The sequence below is a fragment of the Canis lupus genome, chromosome 10 (genome assembly GCF_003254725.2).
Source record: "Canis lupus dingo isolate Sandy chromosome 10, ASM325472v2, whole genome shotgun sequence".
In the NCBI taxonomy this organism is placed as follows: Eukaryota; Metazoa; Chordata; class Mammalia; order Carnivora; family Canidae; genus Canis; species Canis lupus.
This window is the reverse complement of record NC_064252.1, coordinates 2,236,930-2,246,325: the sequence shown is the minus strand read 5'-3', so window position 1 is coordinate 2,246,325 and position 9,396 is coordinate 2,236,930. Positions and strand designations below refer to the sequence as shown.

At 41.0% G+C, this 9,396-nt stretch overlaps 1 long non-coding RNA gene across 2 annotated transcripts; it reads left to right on the top strand.

Annotated features, from left to right (window-relative positions):
- Nucleotides 1-476: 476 nt before the first annotated feature.
- Nucleotides 477-8,365, top strand: LOC112677949 (uncharacterized). Of its 2 annotated transcripts, XR_003147308.3 has the most exons (3): nucleotides 1,527-1,787; nucleotides 2,916-3,027; nucleotides 8,153-8,365. It is a non-coding gene; the product is annotated as an uncharacterized LOC112677949 (long non-coding RNA). The 2 variants fall into 2 exon arrangements; XR_003147309.3 differs by lacking the exon at nucleotides 2,916-3,027 and having other exon boundaries at nucleotides 477-1,787.
- Nucleotides 8,366-9,396: the final 1,031 nt, after the last annotated feature.

Below are 9,396 nucleotides of genomic sequence, written 5' to 3'. Positions count from 1 at the left end.
CCTGCCTCCTCCTCTCTCTTGAATAAATAAATCTTTAAAAAAAATTATCCTCTCCTGATCTCCAAATGTACAAAGCATTTTACATCTGTTATCATTCTCATCACAGCCACCCAGGTTTTAACTAATTTGTGTTTCTCTTTTGCCACTAAAAATTTTTTTATGATTTATTTATTTGAGAGAGAAAGCATAAGCAGGGGAAAGGGCAGGGGGAAAGGAGACCCAACATGGGGCTTGATCCCAGGAACCTAAGATCATGACCTGAGCCGAAAGCAGATAGTCAACTGACTGAGCCACCCAGACCCTTTTTTCCCACTACTCAGTTTAGCTCACACGTTTATTCAGCACCTACTCTGAGGGACCAAGCATAATGGCAGAGACTGAGGAAGCAATAAGAGAACTGATGAGGTTAAGGAGTAACAAATGATTCATGTGAGAAACATATAAAAATAATTTAGGCTCAAGAGACCTTGAAGATTATGAACAGTGCTTTATGTCATGGGTGCTTAATAAATATCTAGATTGAATGGAAATCAAAACCACAATGAAATATGACCTCACACTTGTTAGAATGGCTATTATTATCAAAAAGATGAGAGCTAACAAGTGTTAGCTAAAACGATACTATTACAAGTTACTGAAATGAGTCTGCAATACTCAGGAAAGGCTAGATAGAGAAGATGGGGCCTGTAAGCACATGAAATACTACTGAAATATTATTCAGCTACAGGAATAAGCAAAGAAGCGCAGGGCAGCCCGGGCGGCTCAGCGGCTTAGCGCCACCTTCAGCCCAGGGCGTGACCGCGTGACCCCGGGGTCCCAGGATCGAGCCCCACGTCGGGCTCCCAGCACGGAGCCTGCTTCCCCCTCTCTCTCTCTCTCTGGTCTCTCATGAATAAATAAATAAAATCTTAAAAGTAAATAAACTAAGTATATTCATAAAAATTAAGCTCCAGAAGAACAGCATGACCAGTATTTCCACTGTGAAATTTCAGATCCACAAGCGCAGTAAGGGGCAGGAAGGGCCCGGAAGGCTACCCCGGCGATCACGCTGCGGACCAGATTTGGGTGTCCCGTTTTCTTTTGGCTTCTCTTCGTTTTCTTTTTTTTGTTTTTCTCTTCGTTTTCTAAAGCAAAACACAATCTATTTTTTATTGGAAGTTGTTTATCTCGCAACACACGAAGCTGCATATCCTCTCGAAGGTCTTTCCATCTTTCGGCTTCTGCTGCGGTGGGCGCTGGATCCGCCAACACGCCCCAGGGTCATCTCGCAGGCGCCCCCGCAGCGCCCGCCACCCCCTCACCGCGTGGCCCCGCCCACCTCCCCTTCCGCGCGTCTTTCCGCTTTAATAATGTCTAATCCATCCACCGAGGCCAACAAGAATTCGGTGAGTTTACAGCCTTTCCGCAGCTTTCCCGCCATTTTGAACGCGGGGAAACAACAAACCAGCCGCCGTCAGACAGGACTCTACTTCCGGAAGGAGCCTGCCCTCCCCACCGGAAGCGGAAGAGAGACGGCGCGCGGCATTCTGGGAAGACCTACGGAAGCCGGGCGGCTCGGGGCGGGGGTTGCTGGCTGTTACCGGGGCAACTAGAAGCGATTGGCGGTTTTCCGCAGTTTGAAGCGGTTAAGCGGCAGAGGCTGAGATGCTCGGAGGTCTTTGGGGTGAGCGAAAAGGGCCTGAGGGCCTAAGAGAAGACTGTCCTATCAGGAGGTTATCCGGTCGTGCCCGCGGCGGGAACACCTGTCCTGGGTCGCGCCCACCCGGCTCTTGCGCGTTGCCCTGGAAGTAAGTGTGGCCCAGGGGCTCCTGCCGCTTCTCTGATCTTCTTCCGCCTTTTAGAAAACCTAAGTTGGCAATTGCAATATTACATTGCAGTGTGTTCTGACAGCAAAGTACATTTTTTTACAGTTGAGGAAAATTACAAAAGAAAAAAGAAAACTCACCAGTCATCCCAACTACCTAGCAGGGACTTAAATTTTTCATGTATAATCTATCACTTTTTTCCCCAGCACAAATATATTTTTTTACACAGTTGAGTTTATTTGGGAACGATCATTTTATATCCTGCTTTGTATCATATATATCACATATGTGTATGTGTATGTATGTATGTATCATATATAGGATATAATTGCTGTTAAAATCTTAGCAACAAGGAAGGCCTGCAGGATCTTTTTTTTTTTTTTTTATTGGAGTTCGATTTGCCAACATATAGCATAACACCCAGTGCTCACCCCGTCAGGTGCTCCCCTCAGTGCCCGTCACCCAGTCACCCCCACCCCCCGCCCTCCTCCCCTTCCACCACCCCTAGTTCGTTTCCCAGAGTTAGGAGCCTCTCCTGTTCTGTCTCCCTTTCTGATATTTCCCACACATTTCTTCTCCCTTCCCTTCTATTCCCATATTCCCCAAATGAATGAGAACATATAATGTTTGTCCTTGTCCGATTGACTTACTTCACTCAGCATAATACCCTCCAGTTCCATCCACGTCGAAGCAAATGGTGGGTATTTGTCGTTTCTAATGGCTAAGGAATAGACCACATCTTTATCCATTCATCTGTCGATGGACACCGAGGCTCCTTCCACAGTTTGGCTATTGTGGACATTGCTACTAGAAACATCAGGGAGCAGGTGCCCTGGCGTTTCATTGCATCTGTATCTTTGGGGTAAATCCGCAGCAGTGCAATTGCTGGGTCGTAGGGCAGGTCTATTTTTAACTCTTTGAGGAACCTCCATGCACTCCACTCCACGCAGAGTGGCCGCACCAGGTCACATTCCCACCAACAGTGCAGGAGGGTTCCCCTTTCTCCACATCCTCTCCAACATTTGTAGTTTCCTGCCTTGTTAATTTTCCCCATTCTCACTGGTGTGAGGTGGGATCTCATTGTGGTTTGGATTTGTATTTCCGGGATAGGCCTGGAGGATCTTAATGTAAGTCTGTAGTGAATTGAAGAGACAGAGATGAAATGGACGCAGCACATGAAGACAATTCTTTCAAGAAGTTTGACAGAAAGGAACAGAGAAAGGTCAGTAGCCAGAGAAGAATGGCAAGTTTAAAAAGTTGGAGTTTTTCTTGAAGAAGAGAACATTCGGTGACATTTATTAATACAAGCGTAAAGATTAGTAGTCAGAGCTGAAAAATACTGCCAAGAAAGAGAATAACTGATTGGATGATTCCCTGAAGAAATAGGATAGGATAAGATCCACACATCAAGAACATAAAATTAGCTTAGGAGGTGGAACTGAGTAGGAGGATGTCAAGATGGATTATGGGTGTTAGTAATTTTAAGACTATTACAAGTTGGCAAGAGTAATAAAGATGATAGATAGATAGATAGAGCCAATAATAGGTATGCTTAGCCACATTAGTAGTAATATAAATGGAATATAAATGGAATAGTAATATAAATGGAATATAAATGGAATACCTATTAAATTGACCTAGATTAAAAAGCAAATAATATGTGTGTTGGGCAGGGGATCAGTTAAAGAGACACTGCAGGCGGGAATAGAAACTGGACTTTTCTCCCCTCCCCCAGGGATTTTAGAACCATATATATATCCTTAAAATGTGTGCATACTTTGACTAAGCAAGTATACTTCTAGGAAGTAATCAAAACTCACACATGTATTAAGCTGGGTGGAGTTCATTTCAGCTTGTCCACCAATGAAAGATGAGTGAAATATATTATACCCATACTTCTTAGAGACATGGATAACATGGATTCAGATAAGAGAAATTCACTTATATTAGTTTCAGTAAGAGGATCTTCAGATTTTATGGGAAGGGAATGTGGAGTTGCCACCTGATTGACTACCCTGATACACAATCAGGGGGATGCTTTAAACCATTAAAAATTATTTAAAAGACTATTTAATGATAAAGAAAGATATGTAAAATACATTGTTACGAGAGAAAAGTAGGGTATGAAATATGGATTATTACCACATGATGGGTTTTTTTTTGCTTTTTAGATATTCTGCTTATCTCTATTATACATAATGTATATTTTATAAGGACATATAAAAGTCATTCTTTTAAAGATGTGAATAGCTTTATAAGAGGGAGGAAGTTGGGGAAGCACTCTCCTGATAATCTTGAAATGGATGATGGCTCTCTGTAAAGTAGGAAATCAAAAGAAATTAGATGCTTTAACAAGCTGTAAGAACTGTTTTTTTTTAATGTATTTCATAGATGCATATTTATCAGTGTCCCACCAGTCTCACAAAGGATTGTGCTCAAAAAGAGATATACACCATAGTAGGAGAAAGTGATCAGAACAGGCAAAAGGTAACTGGAAAACAAAATAAAATCAAACAAAGGCAAGCGTTTGTTAATACCCCCAAAAATCATGCTGACAGATCCTTCATAATTGCAAGAAGAGTACACACAAATTAGTCTCTGATGTTCCTCACAACTAAAACAGAAGGAAAACATTGTTCAAAATTTCACATGATCTGTAAGAGATTTTTTTTTTTAGATTTATTTATTTATTTATGATAGAGAGAGGGAGAGGCAGAGACACAGGAGGAGGGAAAATCAGGCTCCATGCCGGGAGCCCAACGTGGGACTCGATCCCAGGACTCCAGGATCGTGCCCTGGGCCAGGCGCCAAACCGCCGAGCCACCAAGGGATACCCTGTAAGAGATTTTTTTAAGTTGCTTAAGAGAAATATAGTTTGATATAGAAACCTGAGAAAAATTGCTCCCAAGGTCTTTATAAGGGAATAATATGAGATTTGTCTATTACTATTGTGTTTATTCTATTTTGATAGAATTTAGAAATATTTGGGATCTCTGGGTGGCTCAGCGGTTTCGCGCCTGCCTTTGGCCCAGGGTGCGATCCTGGAGTCCCGGGATCGAGTCCCACGTCAGGCTCCCAGTGCATGGAGCCTGCTTCTCCCTCTGCCTGTGTCTCTGCCTCTCTGTGTGTGTGTGTCTATCACAAATAAATAAAAATAAATCTTTAAAAAAAAACATCTAAGAAAGGTTATTCTCCTATTTATTAACTACAAGCTCTCATTAAGTACTGTGAGAAATAAAAAAAAAGTACTGTGAGAAATAGAAACACATGTCAGACAAAGTCTCTGCCCTCATCTTTTGTGAAAGAATAATATATAAGAGCATGTTTACAATATATAATGAAAACCTAGTAAGACAAATAATTAGCATGATGAGTACTAGAATAACTAATATGAATAACTATAAATCAAGGCAACGTGAAGTTTGGTACAGATTTTTTTAATTTTTAAGAGTTAGGGCATAGTTCACCCAATAAAAGACTCAGTTCTCAGGGCCAGATAAAGCAAGAAAAGATAAGCACAGAGACCTTGAACCTGAAAATTCTATGTGAGAGCCCTAGATGGAGAATTTGAGGGATACTAGGTCTAGATTAGGGGCTCACCTCAGCCAGGTGAGGAAGGGATCTAATGGCAAATAATAGAATCCTATTACATATTAACTATATAAAATTGGTCAGGTAATGTAAGTTCTTTGGACTTCAATTTTTTTTATCTCTTAGAGGAGGAGAAAGGAGACTGTCAGACAAGATGATCTCTTAATATCTCTTCTAATACTAACATCCTGTGATTACATAGGCCAGAGAATGAGAACTCATTTCCTTCATAATGTTTCATAAATGAGTAAATGAATTTGATGTAAGAAAAATGAGGAGTGGTAGAGATTAGAGTGGTAGCTTAGATGTCCCATCTAGGGGATCCCTGGGTGGCGCAGCGGTTTGGTGCCTGCCTTTGGCCCAGGGCGCGATCCTGGAGACCCGGGATCGAGTCCCACGTCGGGATCCCGGTGCATGGAGCCTGCTTCTCCCTCTGCCTGTGTCTCTGCCTCTCTCTCTCTCTCTGTGTGACTATCATAAATAAATAAAAATTAAAAAAAAAAAGGGGGGGATCCCTGGGTGGCGCAGCGGTTTGGTGCCTGCCTTTGGCCCAGGGCGCGATCCTGGAGACCCGGGATCGAGTCCCACGTCGGGCTCCCGGTGCATGGAGCCTGCTTCTCCCTCTGCCTGTGTCTCTGCCTCTCTCTCTCTCTCTCTGTGTGACTATCATAAATAAATAAAAATTAAAAAAAAAAAAGATGTCCTATCTAAAACTCCAGCCAATCCTTGCATGAGTGAGGACCCAATGTTGTCATGTTTTCTGAATTTTCATAAGAAACAAGAATACCATATTTTTAGGAATATTATATAAAAGAAACAAAACACCTCTGCTGGCTGGATACAGTTCATGGATCACTAATTTTCAACCTCTGCTATAGATAAAAGGGCCTAAACAAAAATAATAAGTGTTTAAATGAAAAGAACTAAATATTAGATTTCCCCTAGGTAATGAGGGGGAGGCAGTAACATTAAGATAAATACTAAAATCAGTAGAAGGTTTGGAGGGAAGGTACTTGGCTGTGAGTTTTTTGAATACAGGACAAACTTCTCAGTCATAGATGTCCACAGCACATGAATCAAATTAAGCTGTTGAGTTTGAGAAATCTATGAGATTTATCAGGGCAAAAAGGTGCAGGAAATAGAAGACAGGAGTTTGGGGAGAGAGGATAAAACAGGAGTTAAAGATGTAAGATTCATTCTCTCAAAGTTTCATTAAACATATATCACAATATGTATTTGTTATTTCTTAAGACTATAAATTCTATGAGGGCAGAAACCAGGTATGTGTTTTTCACCACTTAGCCAGCACCTAGCATAACGCATGGTAGGTGCTTAATGTATGTTGAATAAATACTAAATATACCATGTGCTTCACAGTATACAAGGTACAGGGTTGAATTAGAAAATGTTCTCAAAGAAGCTGATAGGCTAGAAAATGACTTATATATAATTAAGTTTGAAAGTACTTCCATTTTTTTTAAAGGCACCATGCGATTCAGAAGAGAAAAAGTATTTTAAAAAGAAGTTACACTGGGGCTTTGATAATGGATAGTTAAGATGGATCATGCAGATGTTGGGAGGAACTGATCAGAAGCATGTACATTAAAGGTGCATACTTTTCTTCTAGAAGTAGAGAAGTGTTTGCGACTGCCAAATAGGGAATGGAGAAATAGTTTGAAGCCAGAACCTTGAGAATCACTCAAATGTAAAGAAGGTAAGGAAGGAGAACCAGCAAAGTAAACAGAAGAGGTTATCAGAAAGCCAAGCAAAACATCAGGAGAGTGAGTTACATAGAACTTAAAATCCCTGTTTCAAGAGAAAGCCGTCAATCGGTATTGTCAAATACTATAGAGACAGCAGGCCATCAAGAAAGAGCCGTTGGATTTAGTGACAACGAAATCATTGATGACTTTCAACTAAACAACTTCTTTATAGTTGACCAGTTACTAAAAGGAGAGGAGCGTAAAAGACTATTAGAATTAAGATACTTTTGATTTGCTGAGGGAGGAAGGGAATGGAGTTACTTAGGAGCAGGGGGAAAACCTAGAAGAGGAGAGGATTAGGTTGCAAAAAAAAAGGATAAATTCACAAAGCAAGATTTTAGAGGATCTAAACAGTAGTAAGTACAAGAAAAGAGAGAAGAGTCATGGGATTTTAATTCTAACAAAGATTACTCAGTAGGGGCACCTGGGTAACTCAGTGGTTGAGCGTCTGCCTTTGGCTCAGGGCATGACCCGGGGGTCCTGGGATTGTGTCCCACGTTGGGCTTCCTGCATGGAGCCTGCTTCTCCCTCTGCCTATGTCTCTGCCTCTCTCTGTGTGTGTGTTTCTCATGAATAAATAAATAAGATCTTTAAAAAAAATAGCAAAGAATATATTAGTTAATCTCTCAAAATATTTTCCCTACTTACCTAGTTTCTTTTTATCTTTATGGCTCCAAAGTAACTTTTGATATACTGAAAAATAGTAATAGAACTTTAGCTTCATAATATTTCTTAATGCTTCCTAAAAATCCCCTTTTTGTAAGTAAATAGGTATTTTATAGTATGAAACTCCTTCATTTTTTTGTTACGCCACATCCATTCAAGAAACCACTCCTCCCCAACTATAACTTGTGTAGTTCATGTGGGGTTGATTCCCAAATCCCCACCCAGCCCCCACTCCTATGCTTGATCCCAGATCTGGCCAATGACAATCATCACTGATACTTTCACGTGTACTATAAGAAAAAAGACCATCTTTCTCTGACATTGCAGGTGCTAAAGGCCAGGTGAACTTGGAGCTGATAGGCTACCTTTGCCACCACGTGGAGGCTTGTTTAAAATTAAAGCTAAAAAAGCCAACATGGAAGATAGAAACCAAATCCTGATGATATTGTTTGAGCCCAGCGATCCAGACATGCCTCAAGACTAGTTTTACCACTGGACTTTTCAGTTAAATGAGCCAATAAACTTTCTTTTGTGCTTAAACTTGGGTTTTATCTGGACTTTTTTCATTTACTACTGAAAACATCCTAATACAGGTATACTTCATTAAGTCAACATTATTTCTGTTTCTTCTATGCCTCATTTTTTAAAGATTTTATTTATTTGACAGAGAAAGAGCACAAGCAGGGAGAGCAGCAGGGAGAGGGAGAGGGAGAAGCTGGCTCCCCGCTGAGCAGGGAGCCCAAAGCAGGGCTGGATCTCCGCATGACCTGAGCCAAAAGCAGACACTTAACCAACTGAGCACCCAGACGCCCCTGTATGCTTATTCTAAATTTGTTACTCTAGAATGTATGTGTAATATATTCCACAGTTCTCACTAAATTAATCCACAAATTTACTACAATCCCAATCTTAATCCCAGTGGTATTTTTTTTTAATTTATTTATGATAGTCACACACAGAGAGAGAGAGAGAGAGAGAGAGAGAGAGGCAGAGACACCGGCAGAGGGAGAAGCAGGCTCCATGAGAGAGAGAGAGAGAGAGAGAGAGAGGCAGAGACACCGGCAGAGGGAGAAGCAGGCTCCATGCACCGGGAGCCCGACGTGGGATTCGATCCTGGGTCTCCAGGATCGTGCCCTGGGCCAAAGTCAGGCGCCAAACCGCTGCTCCACCCAGGGATTCCCCCAATGGTATTTTAATAGCTCTTCATTGTTGTTGTTGTTTGCCTATTCTGGAGCTAGGTAGAGTTACTCCAGAGTTCACTGAAAGAATAAAAACATTAAAATACCGAGAAAAATAGGAGGATATACTCAGATACTGAAACATACTATAAAACAAGAATAATAAATATAGGGTGGTAATAGAGTACACATCAATAGTTATGGAATAGAATCCAAAGCCTGAGTGTACATAGTTAATAAACATAAATATTTGCCATATTTAGTATATGATAAACCAAGAGATGCTTAGCTCAATAAAATATTTAATATTTTAAGGACAATGAGCCAGATTTGAGGGAGAAAAATAATCAGATCTTTACTTTATTCATCATTCCAGAATAAATTCCAAATGGA